Here is an 8,555-nt window from a genome sequence, read left to right as displayed (position 1 = left end):
GAGCAGCTGTCAGTTGCTCTGGATGACTCTGTTTCTCGGTGAGTATGTTTATTTTGAATAAGTTTGCTTTTGTCTTTGATGTGTTTTTTGGACTGTGTGCCTTGCGTGTCTACTTCTACTTAGTGTGAACATGCTCAGTGTGTGTGTATGAAAGTGTGTGTATGTGTCATTGTTGTGCTTCTATCCTTATGAGAACCATTTTAATTTAAACAATAGACATTTTTAAGAAAAGATACATATTGTGAAGTAATTCAAGGGACTAATTATTAGGTTTAGGGCTAGAAGTCATGTCGGAAGAGTATTCCAACTAATAGAAGGTCTTCACTGCTATAGTAAGTCAAACTGTGTGTATGTGTGTGTGAATATGTGTGTGCGTAATCCTCAGTGGTCTCGACAGCTCGACAGCTCTGGCCTCCTCTGCGCAACTCAATAAGCTCTCGCTGCTGTCACTGTTCAGCGGCAGGACGCCATAGCAACCAGCCCACCTTTAGGTGATTACCATGCTCAGCCCTACCTCACCCACCGCCTCCATCAACACCCATGGTGCAAATACAGCCCGACCCCAGGAGGCGAAAGAGGAGGAGGAGGGAGAGTGAAAAGAATAGCTGGTCTAAACAAACATATTTCGCTTTAGCATTGCTCCATCTCTGTACAAGACTAGAGAGGCTCCTGCAATGTGGCTGATATCTTGTAAGATTTAATGATTCTTCTGCTTTCACTGGAAAATAGTGAGCGTAAATCTGTAAGTCTGCAAAGTGCATGAATCCCATTGGAGTGAACTAATAGAGAACATTTAATTGGCTTATCTTGGTAAATAGCAGACAGAGGTTGTACCATTGACTCACTGTTGCAGGTAACATCTCAGTTAAAGGATATTATGCACATTTGACAATAAATAAATTCTAATCATATGGCACGGTTGTAAAAAGGAGTTATTAAAAGCTGTAGAGAGGGTGTTCCCTAAAACAGAGCATAATATTTTATTGAACATGAGCCCAGAGGTAGCTATATTTAGTATAATGTGATGCTCTAAGCACAATAAACACTACCAAAAGCAAGCACATAGTGTGGCGGTCTCGATGGGGTATAGGTCCAATCATTTTTGTAACTACCTGAAAGGATAATCCCACAATCACGTCCTCTTTATGCAGCGATTGACCAGAGGTGTAAAAGTAAGCAGGGTTTGAACTTCTCTCTCAAGCTCTCTTTTTTATTGTCACAAAACAAACTTTTTCTGTGTATCACTGAGTGCAACACCATGAACGCCTTAAAGGATCAATTAAAAAGGATCTCCATTTTTACTAATTATTGAAAATCAGACCCACTTTGTCTAGGGAATAGGAATTTTATTCTCCTGATAGTGATTCTGATACCTAAATACCAAATTTCAGGGTATCTGTTGATACATGATAACCATCCTTACATTTTAAATCGGTATACCTCACGGCATAGAACTCACTGGATGGAATAAGGTACCAGGAGACCAGAGGCTCACCAATGACTCAATGAATGTAACAGATAGCAGAAACCCATGTTTTATAATTACATTGATGAAGAAACTGTGTGTTAATTTGGATCAGTCACATCTGGCTGATCCAATCCTCTGGGTGATTATAAGAAGCTTGGTGCAGCTACTGAGTGTCCAAACTTTCCATGTGTCACCCTGTGCAGCAGCAGCAAGTTAATAGCAAAGTTCGTCCATCTAAATCATCCTTTGCAAATGCCCCAGCTAGCCAAATGTTATACTCCTTGTCTTGTGCTTGGTTTTGTTGCCTTAAAATATAGACATTTTGTGAAATGGATCCTTCCGACGTGCTGCCTCTGTCTTTACTCTCAACCAGGACCTGACACAGCCATTCAAAGATCTACTTCTCTATACTACTAATAGCAAAGTACAGAGATGCTTTAAGTTGTGTTCTCTAACAATAGTAAAGTTTTCAATATAGTCCAACACATGGATGGATATGTGTGATTTATTAATTAATGATAAAGCATGATCTTTACCAGTGATAACATAACTATCCACATTGAAGTACATATTTATTTCCTTTTTGTTGTCATTTATTGGTTTGTTTAAAGACTAAGAAGGGTGGGAGTCATATAAAAAAACATCAAACATCACATACACAAATCTGTTGTGTTAATCCATACATCCAAACATACTACAGTGTTGCTGTTGTTGTCTCAGGTTGTGGATGAAATGTGTTTCCATTCCTCACATTTCTGACACCTTTATTTTTTTTCCATCATTGGCATCAATCTATGTAATGAATAAGCAGATTTATGAATTAAATCAGTTAAAGACAGCACAGTATGTGTCACCATTTAACATCAATAAATCATTACCTGATTAATTTGCTGGCCTCTTGCCAGTTTTGCTTGCTACTTGTTGTGACACTGGGTTCTATCTGGCAGTAAAGTTAGATTTTTGGTTAGCAACAATGTCTGTATGCCACTGGAAAAGGTGGTCTTACTTTTGTAAACCACTAGTTTAATACCAACAGTGCCGTAGGTATGAGATAAATCGACTAACTGACCATGATTTGATTTGTTTACGATAATCACATTAAGAAACCACAGTTATTTGTACCAGTTTGTCTGAAAGTAATAACAGCTAAAGGGCTAAATGTTCATCGGGTGCTGATAAACTCCCACTACCTTCTGTGCCTTCTCTTGATTCTCACTAAGTTAGGAGATGAGATCAGTTGGAAAACAAACTCCGTCCTCAACTCACAAGTTCGATGGTTCAGCCAAATGTCAGCTTGTGTGTGACTGTGACGCTTGTGTCTACATCTGTGCTCTGAGTCGTAAACTCACAATTAAAACGGTATCTCAGACTCAGAGAGGGAATGTCTGTGCACAGCTTTGTTTAATGCAATGTGACCTAAATGTATGCATGTTTAAGTACATAAATAATCCATATTTGCATTCGCACATGTGCATTTATACACATACGCCATTAGTAACACACCAAGGTTTAAGGTAATGTCCCTCATACTTACAGTATGTATGCTTGTCGTCACTGCACCACCTCAGTTGTCTTCCTCTAAGTATGATGATTAGGAGGCACTCCGAAGTGCTTGACACCACACCATAAATTAACTTCGAGACACCTTAAATCATCTCCCCTCGAGTGCTTATTCCCTTTTGCTGCTGCCAAATGTCTTTCGTGTGTAATCTTTTACATAACAAATTCTAAAGCTGCCTAAAGTTGGAGCTGATTTGTAGCTTGTGTTGATGCTTTAAGCGTTGAGTGACTGTGCTGCCACAGACATCTACAGTAAATGCATAAGAACGGCAGCAGCTTAATCTGGCGGCCAGATGAGAGTTTGCTGGATCGTTACCCAGACCTGTAACAACTGAAAATGATGCTTCTACAAAAAAACAGTGGGATAAGCGGGTTTTCATGTGGTTACAAAGTGTAATTTGTGACTTTGATATAACTTCGCTACCTTTACCTCATAAAAAAAAACGACAGTAACTTGTAAATCATGTACCTTAGTCACAGCCTGCAAAATAAAGGTTTCCATAAAATGCACATTTTAGTTGCCTTTTCTATTCATTTCTTTTAGACTTGCCAGAGAAAGCCATGCAATCTCGATATGTCTTGATCAGGGAAGTAATATTACAGTGTGGCATTAGAAAAACTCTCTCTGTGTGAGCACATTCCTCCTGCTGTCAAGTCTCAAACCAGTGGCATTTCCCAGAATAACAACTCAGGACTGGAAAATGAAGGGTGGTAAACAACAGGGTAGACACAACCACGGTCCGCTTTGAAAACCCACAGGTAATTCTGAAATGAGACAAAGGGTCTCTTGCAGCTTGGTTCCTTTTCTACTACCACAGAGAGAGCTCGCACCTGCTGGGCTCCACTGCCGGAACTGCCGTGATGCTTATTGATTGACACACTAGCATCAGGGGGTAAAGAGCTGGGTGGCAGGGGCACAAATAGGTCAAATAACAGCCAGCGACGTGGTGCGGGGCATAGGGGATAGAGTCAGCATGGTGGACGGAAGGTTGAGGGTTTCAGAGTTAACATGGCTATGCTGAAGAATGCTTTTCCTTTCGAGTGGTGGTATTCTTTTGACTTTTTATTCAGTTGTATCACACTGGCAGAAACATTGCTCGTAAAACGTCTTCACTATATCTGTAAATGGCAACATTATTCAGAGTGCCAACTGACCATTCACTAATCCTTGCTCCGAAACATAGCTTAGCAACTATAACTACAGAGTAGGCCTGTCAAGCTTTTGGATTATGTTGAGGCAGTGTACACAGTGCTCTAGTAAGAGCGATACTTGGTACAGAGAGTTTGGAGGTGGTGTCTTTTCTTTATCACCATTTGAAAGATAAAAACAGAGGAGCAAATGTGTAAGGAATGGCTTAAACTGTGTGATTATCTGATTTAAACTACAAACATCAACAAGAAACAGGACGTAAATCTTAAGGGATAAGTTTGCCACCGTTATTATTGTATCATTATGTGCCGTGTGAGAAGGGAAAGCTTGACAGCAACAGTAACTAAAGGGGACGGAGCTTATCGAGCGGTCGGTTGTGGTCCCCCCTGCTCAGACAGCCATGCCTACTGTATTAGTTTGATTAGAAATGTCACAGGAAGAGACTAGAGTGAAAGAAGAAAAATATTAGACATATTTCTTTATCTTCAAGTCCAAACACCACAGGGTATACTCAGAGAGCAGTACATCTGATTGCCACCAAATGTCTACCTTTAGTTGAACTGATGGGGTCTTAATCATGAGCAGGTTTGTAAATCGCTGTGGGTGACAGTGTCCGCCAAATGCCTTACATTTAAATGTAAATGTAAATAGAAAAGGAAAGTGATGCAGATCAGTAGCTACACAGACATGATGAGAGTCAGATGTTATGTTTCGGGACCATTTCCAAAGGCTGTCCCGTGGAGATAAAGAGTAGACAGTGGACTAAAGTTATGAGTGCTGTAACTGTAAAATAGTTGACAGAGCATAAAAAGAAATGCTAAAAATAGTACAATGTAAGGTATGTATTGCCATGGAGATGAGGATATAGAATGGCATGCAATTGATAGAGAATTCTGGAGATAATATAGTTACACTGATTTAAATGTTTTAAATTGAACATCCACAATTCATTCAGTCATTAATGGACTTTGAATTAGGTGGCAGAATTAACCGGTGATTTCAGTGACTGCAAAACTCCTCAGGAGATTCTGAAGATCATAGGCAAAGATAAAAACAAGTCCCATCATGTTGCAACACACAAAATAAGTGCATATTGCTTGTGTGCACAAGTGCATCCGTGTGTTTGTGTGAGCAATATTTCCAGTCCAGTGGATTTTATCTCATCTCTGACATTCCTGTTCAGAGCTGCTCTCCTGCTGCTCCTTTGATCTCCTCTTCCCTTTCTGCTCTGGTCTCCTCCGACTCCCACTCATTCTGACCTCCGGGGACTGTCTTCCTGACCGCAGGGCCGAGGAACACTGCATGAAGCTGGGGATCCGAAGGTGGTGGGCAGGGCCTGTAGCCTGGGGGGGTCACAGGCCAGCAGGAGGGACTTTAGGGGCTTTAGTTGAAACAATGGCCCGAACTGTAGTCAGGGAGGTGGGAGAAGATGAGATGGGGACAGGGGTCAAAGGTTTTTTGTTTTGTTGACAATAAATGAGTGCTGCATTTCCTGAAGAGATGTGACAGATTGAGCATGGTTGCCTGATCGGTCTGATGGGGTTTTGACAATGTGTGCTGATATTCAAATTATGTTTGTCTCCAAACTTCCAGTCGCCATCGCAAGGTACTGTAAACACAAGCCAAAAGTCTCTGCCCTGATTGGTTCCAATAGCCCAGCATAAATGTATCGAAGTTGGGAAAACATATGAGGAGGCCATATGGCCGACACCTGCACTTCCACCACAGACATGGGAGTAAACAAACAATCTTTAGCTTGATGGTTCTGTCATCAAGTGCACTGACGCTTAACTTATGTTGCATACAATGGAAATATTCAAACAAAGTTCAAGTACCTCAAATTTGTACTTAAGATCAGTACTTGAGTAAATATCCCTATACTTGTATAAGATACTTAGTTACATTTCACCACTGTATATACAATTACATCAATCCCAGGAATGTGGACGTGCAGATCAATAATGCTGCAAATATATAAAAAGATTTTTCAAATAGGCTAGATCAAGTTATATTGATGGAATGCCTTGCATACATATTTAAACCAATATTCTTATATTAACATAACACACATGAATGATATTGTCAACACTAAATACGTCTAAATTTGCAAAATCTCAGTTTACAATCATTTTTATTTCATATTCTTGAATTAGTCCTCTTAGTGTCATAGTCTGAAGTGTAAAGTTGTAAAAACTCTCCCTTTTGGAGAAGAAGGGTATTAATGTCACCTCCTGTTCTTGTTCTAAAATGTTCAATGCCAGTGTCCCTTAGGGAGGACTCCCCTGGACCTCCCTGAAATTCACCGCAATTGGGCTACGCTGGTCATGGGAGCGAATACACAGTATACACACATTAGCAAAACACAAATAATATCACATTATGGCTAGTCACCATGACTATTAACTATAATAACTGGACTGTCTGATCCGGAGAACTGATCTAATTAGCGCAGCAACGACTTCTAATAGCAGTGGATGATTGTAGGGCTGCTGTGGAAAGAAAGCCTCTCACTTTCCTTCAGCTAGCAGTCCTCAACGCTAAACATTATAAAATTGGTCAAATATTTGCTAAAGCACAAACAAAAGGTGATCAAAAGCAGCAAATACTTCACAGACTGACACTATGAGTTCAAAAGTTAGAACGTCCACCATGTCAGAGCAGGACATATAGGAGTCAGCAAATATCAGCAAATCGGTTTATAACAGAAGTTTGTGTGAGTGTATCCTAGTGAGCTTGTGTGTGTGTTTGCATGCACAAGCAAAAGCTTTGGAGTCGGTGTGCATGATTGGCACACAATGCAGATGTGTGGGCAGCAGATGCCATCTGGAGAAAGCAGAGTGGGCTGGTAGAGGAAGGGATTGGGGGTGGTGTTGGCGGGGGTGGGGGGTTGTTCCACCACTTCCCCCTTGGAAAAAAAAGCTGATGGTTTGACAGGAAGATAAAGGAAACGATGGGAGTGTAATCAATCAAAAACACTGTGACACAAATAAAGGAAGACAAGAGACACAATCCGCCCACTTGCACCCTGTCCCGACCACCTTCACAGTCCGCCATTGTCGGTCTGCAAAACTTTTTTTTGCCATTGCTTGAAAAGATCAAAAGCAGCCTTCCAGGTGCCTATCTGGCTTGTTAAGGTTGCCAGGCTTGTTGTCAGGGGAGAAAACAGGGGAAAGTGCCCTTCATCTGGGGATGTGGTATTGAACAATCAATGTTCAGAGGTTAATTAGCCAATTTCGTTGGTGCACCAGGTGCTTTATCTGCTTCATTACGCCGGGTGAGCAGGAGAGACCCCCAGAAAGGCACAGTATCCCATCCCCAGGAGACTCTCATAAACCCACACACACATCTCCATCTATTTCCCAAATCAGTCTCATTCTTCTTGACCTAACATAATTTCTTTGAGCAATCCAAGATATGGACTTTGTAGCTTCCCTCTCAGACTAGTTAGAGCCTACATAAAAACACTATACTCTCTTTCTTTGAATGGCATCTGCAAGAATACACAAACAAAGCCACACTATGTCTGTAGAAGCATTTGAGACAATGGCAGGTCTATTTACAGTGAGATCACCCCTATGAGAAAACTCCTAGATGCTTCCTTGTATGGGCAGAAATAAATATATAGTAGTCAAGTCTTGGAAGGTTGGTTTGACAGCTACAAAAGGCATGGGAACTAGAGCACTTGGGATCTGCCAAACATAGATGCTAGAGGCTACAGACAGTATTTCCACACAAAGACACATTCATGTTTGTCTTGGTATACAGTATATGTATGACTCTGTAATGAGATGAGAAGAAAAAAATGGGCAATGGAGTTCTGTTTTGACTTGCAACCATTTAGAAATGAGCAGGAAGCAGTGCCCTATGGGACTATAAAGAAGATACTATTATAAAGGTGCTGGTTGTGGTTGTGGAGAGCTATGTATTCACTGGCTGCAGTGTGTGGTGATGCAGAACGCCCTAACCTGCCCACACGATGACAATCTCCTCTGCTGATCATTTAAAGGTTGCCTGCCTGTCGCTGCAACGGGCACATCTCATGGGAGCAATAGAAGACCTGTGTAGGAGGGCATAAAAGAGTGAGAGCACCCTAGGCCAAACCCCAAACCTGGACACAGTTGGCTTTTTCTCAAACATGAACAATACAGCCTTTGTTTGAAGAAAAACTGCAGAAGATACATCAATTCCTGCACATTTACCTTTGCAGCACCACAACACCATGTCTGCTCTGTACCCTGTACTGATGGATGAATCCCTGTGCACATTTCATCATAAATGCCCATAATGCCTTGGTAATATTCGAATAATGGCAACAATAATCCAATACAAGCTTGCCACTTATCACAAAACAAGCATTGTCAATATCACAAAGTGCAA

This window comes from Perca flavescens, chromosome 3, assembly GCF_004354835.1.
Source record: "Perca flavescens isolate YP-PL-M2 chromosome 3, PFLA_1.0, whole genome shotgun sequence".
Taxonomy (NCBI): Eukaryota; Metazoa; Chordata; class Actinopteri; order Perciformes; family Percidae; genus Perca; species Perca flavescens.
Note: the sequence above shows the minus strand (reverse complement) of the source record.